This window comes from Artibeus jamaicensis, unplaced genomic scaffold, assembly GCF_021234435.1.
Source record: "Artibeus jamaicensis isolate MK-2021 breed Jamaican fruit bat unplaced genomic scaffold, CSHL_Jam_final contig_867, whole genome shotgun sequence".
Taxonomy (NCBI): Eukaryota; Metazoa; Chordata; class Mammalia; order Chiroptera; family Phyllostomidae; genus Artibeus; species Artibeus jamaicensis.
Window position 1 is genome coordinate 9,555,273 of NW_026521995.1, and position 6,000 is coordinate 9,561,272.

Below are 6,000 nucleotides of genomic sequence, written 5' to 3' on the forward strand. Positions count from 1 at the left end.
CTTAAAGATAATTATTTTCTCTGACATTCTAAAAATTCAGGGGTAGACAGATCAGGGCTTTGGTGGTTGTCCATGGTGTTGGGGATCAAGATTTCTTCTAGCTTGCTGATCTGCACGGCATGCCTTTTATTCCCAGCAACTCCTCATTGTCCAAGATGGCTGTTGCAACTCCAGCCTTCACATGTCACTCCAGGCAGAAGAAAGAAAGCAGAAATGAAGAAGAAGGAGTATGAAAGACCAAGAATGGCCATAAATTCCTTGATAATTCTCTCACTGAGAAATGGGGATTGTGCCCTCTCCCCTTCAGTAGACAACTTTATTCACTAGACAGTGGAAGCAGTGATGATGTGCTGCTCTCTGTCCCAGATCTTAAGAACAGTCTCTGGGGATATTCTTTCTGGAAGCCTTGACTGCAGTGCAATACACCCGATCCCCCTGCTGCCATCCGTTGGGACTCTGATGGTCTCTGTTTAACCCCACTTTCCAAAGGACCAGCTAAGTGAACAGAGTCACGCGGGACCCACAGACCAGCCCCCCACCAGCTGAGTACCACAAACTGACCCAGTGTAGGCTCTATGTGAGTTTCATGTCCACGAAATTGTGAAAAACAACAAAAATTATTGTTATTTTAAACCACTAATTTTAGGGTAATTTTTTATGCTATAATAGAAAATAGGGACAAAAGTTACTACTGTGTGGGGGCAGCTTCACGCGAGTCCCCCTGAGTGCCATGGACACAAGTGAATATGACAGAGACATGCTGTAATCTGCTTGGGGAGGAGGAGTGGGATGTGGCCAGTTTCTCTGGGGAGACAAAGGCCAGAAGCAGCCAGTTTCTCCGAGGAAAAAAAGGCCCCGAGCGCCCTCCTCCATAGCCTTTTATTGGGTTGTAATACACAGGAATACAGGGTGGTAAGGATCAAACAGTAGATAATATTTCAAAGAAATCTGAGGGCTTACTATGATTCAGTGTCTATCAGAGAGTTGCAGAATCTTTGGGAGACATACTCATTTCCTCTCAGACCCTTATCATATGAATGAAAGCACTCTTAGCAGAGCAGATTTCACAGGTTTATCAGCAAGTCTTTGTGATGCCAGATTTTCCCCCAGGACACGCTCTAGCAAGGCAAGGAGCTGTACCTCTCCCCAACAGGTATTCAGGCTTAGGGGGATTAGAGTCAGGAAGTGCTTCTCCCAGAGAACATGGGGACTCAGGCTTTGACAAAGACTGGGGGGGCGAGAGTCCATTGCTCTTTGTTGTGGCCCCCCCTTCCCACCCCCTCCAGTCCTTCCATGAAGGCCTCCCAAGTGGTTGAGTCTGGCTTAGGTTGCCCTCCGCTGTGAGGGGCCTTACCTGTCATTGACTTTTAACCAAGCTTTGAGGGCAGGGAGAGGAACTGAGGCAGTGTTTGCTACCAGAGACAAGCTTTGTCTCCTGCAGCTGGCATTCCAGAGGTCGTCTCTTGCCCTTAGCCACAAGGGGTAGAGATACAATTCCTAAAACCAGGCAGAGCGGTCTACAACATATCTGGAAGTGGGTTGCTGCAGTAACAAAAACCCGATACATGACCTTGGCTTTGGGACAAGGCATGGAGGAAAAGCCCAGAGGACCTCAAAGAGACTGTTGATGAGAGGTCAGAGGACAGTGAAGAAATTGTTACTGATGTCTGGACGGAATGCTTGGGAGCGTTGTCACCTGTGGTAACACGGAGACAGAAGGAGTACCCAGTGAGCTCCTGGGTCTGGCTGGGGAGACGCTGGGCAGGAGACAGAAGGTGCCACTGGCTTCTTCCAACTGCCCGTGATAAACAGAACAGAGAGATGGACTAAGGAAGGGACTGTTAAGGTGCAGCGCAGAGCTCAGAGAAAGTACAAAGGGTCCAGGACTTTCTGTGTATGATAACGGACCTGTTTCTGACTTCATTGCCTCTTAGCAAAATATCTCATGATGAGAAATGGCTTCAAGACAAAGATCGAAATCAGGGAACTTTGTACAGCATGGCCTTAGGGTGACAATCCAAAGTTTGTAGCTGTAAGACTTCTTATAAGACCCAAGAAGGAATAAGGATATACTTAGTGGGGCTTCTAAGAATATTCAAGGCGTGTCTTATAGGCTTTCATAGACAGTAGGGCTTTAAAACATTTTAAGACAGTTTTCCACAACAGCTTCTGACTAAGATCCTACGCAGGGACCAGAGACGAAGACAGGTGCCTGGCCAGAATTCCAAACTGCTAGGGACCGACTGCTGATGAGGCCTCCCCTCCTCTCCCCTTTTGAATGGAGGGCATTCAATGGAGTTTTCCTTTCCTAATATCATCATTGTTCGTTGGATGTGTAGAACCCATGGCATTCTTTCTCCAGTTCACAGGTCTTCAGGACAAAAGGAACCAGGCATAAGGAGCTGCTCCTGAAGAGACGCCCAGATGGACCTGATCCTGCTTTAGAAAATGAGATACTGGACCTTGAACCCGAGCCTGAAGCTATAGTGAGAAGAGGCTTTTGGAGTCCTGAAACTTTTGTATGTGGAATGAATGTAAGAAATTAGTGCCAGGGAGTGGGTGGCAGATGAAATATACAGCAACAAGTCTTTGACACTCACCCACAATGTTCTGGCTTTGGGTCACATATTAACTGTATTTGAGGGTTTTTCATTTGAGGGGACTCTGTAATCTAGTTTAAATGCAAATGAAAACATTGAGGGTTAATCCTTGGGGCGTAGAAATAATCTATCAGCACTTCAATTGTAGAAAACCCAAGCTAGACTCTGAGGGATAATAAATTGACAATATTGTATGGGGGGCGGTGAGAGAGAGTTAGTTTGAGAGAGAACAACTGCTCAAGAGTGACCAGATTCCTGCATGCACGTCTCAGCTTTCTGTTGAGGCTTGGAGGGTGCCCCTCGCTGGGGAAGGGGAGACAGTCTAGTGGACTCCGCGGTGACCCTCGTGGAGGTCACAGGCAGAAAGGGCAGAGGCAGCAGTCTCAGAACTAACTGCAGGTGGGTAGCAGGCAGCCGAGGGGCACGTGACGAGGAGCACCTCCAGTGACGGGCTATGAGAAGCAACGCGGGAAAAGTGGGTTTTCTGGTTTCAGGCTCTTCTCTGAACTCTTTCCATGGGGGGCCACACGTCTGCAGGAGGGCGGGCCACGAGCCCCTGTGGGAGCAGCACCCCTCGTACTGCACGCTCCCTTGATGTTATTCTGGTAGCTCTGTGACCACATCCAGTTTTATCTGCTCTACAGGCCTTCTGAAGTCATGTTTATCCTCTTCTCCCAAGAAGCAGTTTAGAGACCACGATTAAGTGGAGACTTTCAGGTCAGGGCCCACGTGGATTCCACAGGGGCGCGGGAGGGCGGGTAACCGTGCAGGACAGTGTCCCAAGTGCTCCCCTTCCTCTGCTCCCAGAAACTCTCTTTCTCTGTTTTACAGCTGCCAGAAACTTTGGGCCTGTTGAAGCTCTTCCTTTAAGTACCCGAACTAAATGGATTTTATTGCACACAGTTATAGTAGCCTTGAGTTACACAGTAAAAAAATTTGACTAATATTCTGTGGTTTATAAAGAAAGGAAAGTGACATGTGCTGGTTGAGGACACCAGGACTACGGTTCCTTTGGGGATAGAAACTGGAGCTGTCAGACACCCAGCTGCTAGTCAGAGCTGAGCTTCCCAGCGTCGGAATGTGGCAGCCGAGAGCTGAGGCCATGAAGCCATGTTGATGAGGAGCCCCGTGCTGCTCCTGCTGGTGGGAAGGTCGGGGGCGTAGAAAAATTGGCACTGAAGCCCAGCCCTTATTTTCTCTTCATCATTTTTTCCTAAATGAGCAAGTGCCCTGCTATAGAAATGTCAAGCATTTTCCAAATGACGTTCCAGGTAGGGTAAGTCAACTCACATTTCTGAGAAAGCACTTAAAAAACCAAACTTCGGGAGCACACGTCAGCATTTTGGAGCCTCCTGACATCATTAAAGGTGCAGGCGGGGGCTGGGCCAGTGAGTGGGCATGGCAACAGCCGGCACTGGCCCGGGGGCAGCGCTTGGCACACCAGCCCCTGAAACAACCATCGAGGTGATGAAGGAAGCTGGGAAGGTGGGCTATACATCGGAAAACACATATTTTTACTCCACATTAGATACGAGGGAAAAAATGATGCCAGACTGCTGCTCAGAACCTCTACCGAGCGGACCCCATGGTCCCCGGGACTGAGCCAGAGAGCTCACCCTTGAGTGTAAGGTCTTGCCGGCCTTCTGGAAGGCTGCACCATGTTTCCAGATCACTAGGCTGCTGGAAGCAAAGCCGTGCAGGTTACCTAGGGTTAAAGCAGAGTCAGCGCCTGAGGCCCTTGGCCTCTGTGCACGCTGTCCTTCCACCGCCTTGGTGGGCTGCCCTGTCCCTCCCACCACACCACTGCCGCAGCAGCAGATGTGTCCCGCCCGGAGCTGAGGGCTGAACCGTACATCTTGTTTCAGGAAGCAACGTGGCCTCTGCCCTAATTGTAGGGGTGGGAGCACCAGGCAGCCACAGGCCTTCCCTTTGCCAAAAAAAAAAAAAAAAAAGCTGCAGTTCGGTCCTTCTGGTTTCATTTCAAAGAAGCCTAAAAAACCCCTCAGTTCACCTAAGTGCTCCCTTCACAGAGTGAAACGGAGACTTTTATTTGTCTCTGCCTGCTGCTTTCTTCACCCCACCTGCTTCTGAGGTGGCCAAGTAAGTACATTACTCATGTCCTGCTAACCAGTGTGAGGGCCAGCGACAGGACAGTGATGGGTGCCAGTTACCACATGGCGGACAGCACTCCATGATGCTCCTCCTCCCAGGGGCCGTGAACTTGGCGCACTCTCTGCTTCCAGTTAGGAGCTGGGCTGCCGCTGAATGCCTTCTGAGGAGCCCGCTCTGAGTTCAGTGGGGGCTCATTTGGGTGAGGACTCTGAGAATGGCCGTCCCACTCAGGCCTCTCGAACTGGCCTTCAGCGTCTGCCCTGGGGTTGCTCCTGCCACCTCTCCAGCTCCCGCTGGGCAGGGCTGAGCCACGGGGCCTCTCCTGACTCACGGGTGTTTGACTGATTATAGATGAAAACTTAAAAAACCCGGTCTTAAGCTTTTGAGTTCAGCTCCCAGTAAATCTAGCATTCCTTTTTAACTTAGAAGTTTCGCTCCCGTTTTGAGATGTCATCTCACCCACTGGTTCATTTAGAAGCTGGGAGGGCTTCGTGGACCTCCCAGAGTATCCTTAGCTTTCCCTGTCGTCCCGCCCTGGCCGCTTCCGTCTCTGTGTCCCTTTCCATCACTGTGGGGAAAACACGGTCTGGGGACCACTCTGTTCAAATGTGAAGTTGCCACAGGGATAAATATGGAGGCTTGGATCTCAGCGTGTTCCATGTTGCCGCGCGTGCTTTGACCACGAGCGCTGTATGGCACAGGGATTGTCAGAGTCCAGACCCAGCGACCCCTGTCACTGTAACGGCAGATGTGTCTTGGAAGGAGCCCTTTTCTCTGTGTCCCTTCCTCTTTCTGGAGGGCAGGTTTGGAGCGTGCATCCAGGTGGGCCGTCTGAAGCACCCTCCGCCTCTTTTCCATGCCCGCAACCTGGCCTGAGCGCTGGCTTCTTGCTGGGCTCTGGGCCCATCCCAGGCTTGGGAGGCGAGGAAGATGCTTCCCTCACCTGGGGCAGCCCCCTCCCCCACCCTCACCTGGGGCAGCCCCCTCCCCCATGTGGCCACATACTTCCAAAACTCACCTCCAGACCCCACTCCAACCTGCTGTTTAGTACCTGAGTACCGTCAGCACACAGCTAATCTTTTAGGGGCCCCCCAAGGGCAAGTTATATATTTTGTAGAACTGGTCTTGTATCGATGGGTACTCTCACGAGAAATGATTTTTTAAGTATGACTTGGAAGATAAATTCATTGCTGACAAATTAGGGAACCTTCACATTTTAAACACACACATCATGAAATTTTGCAATAATCATCAACAAAGCCTTGGAGAATGTTTAATGAGTTCCCTT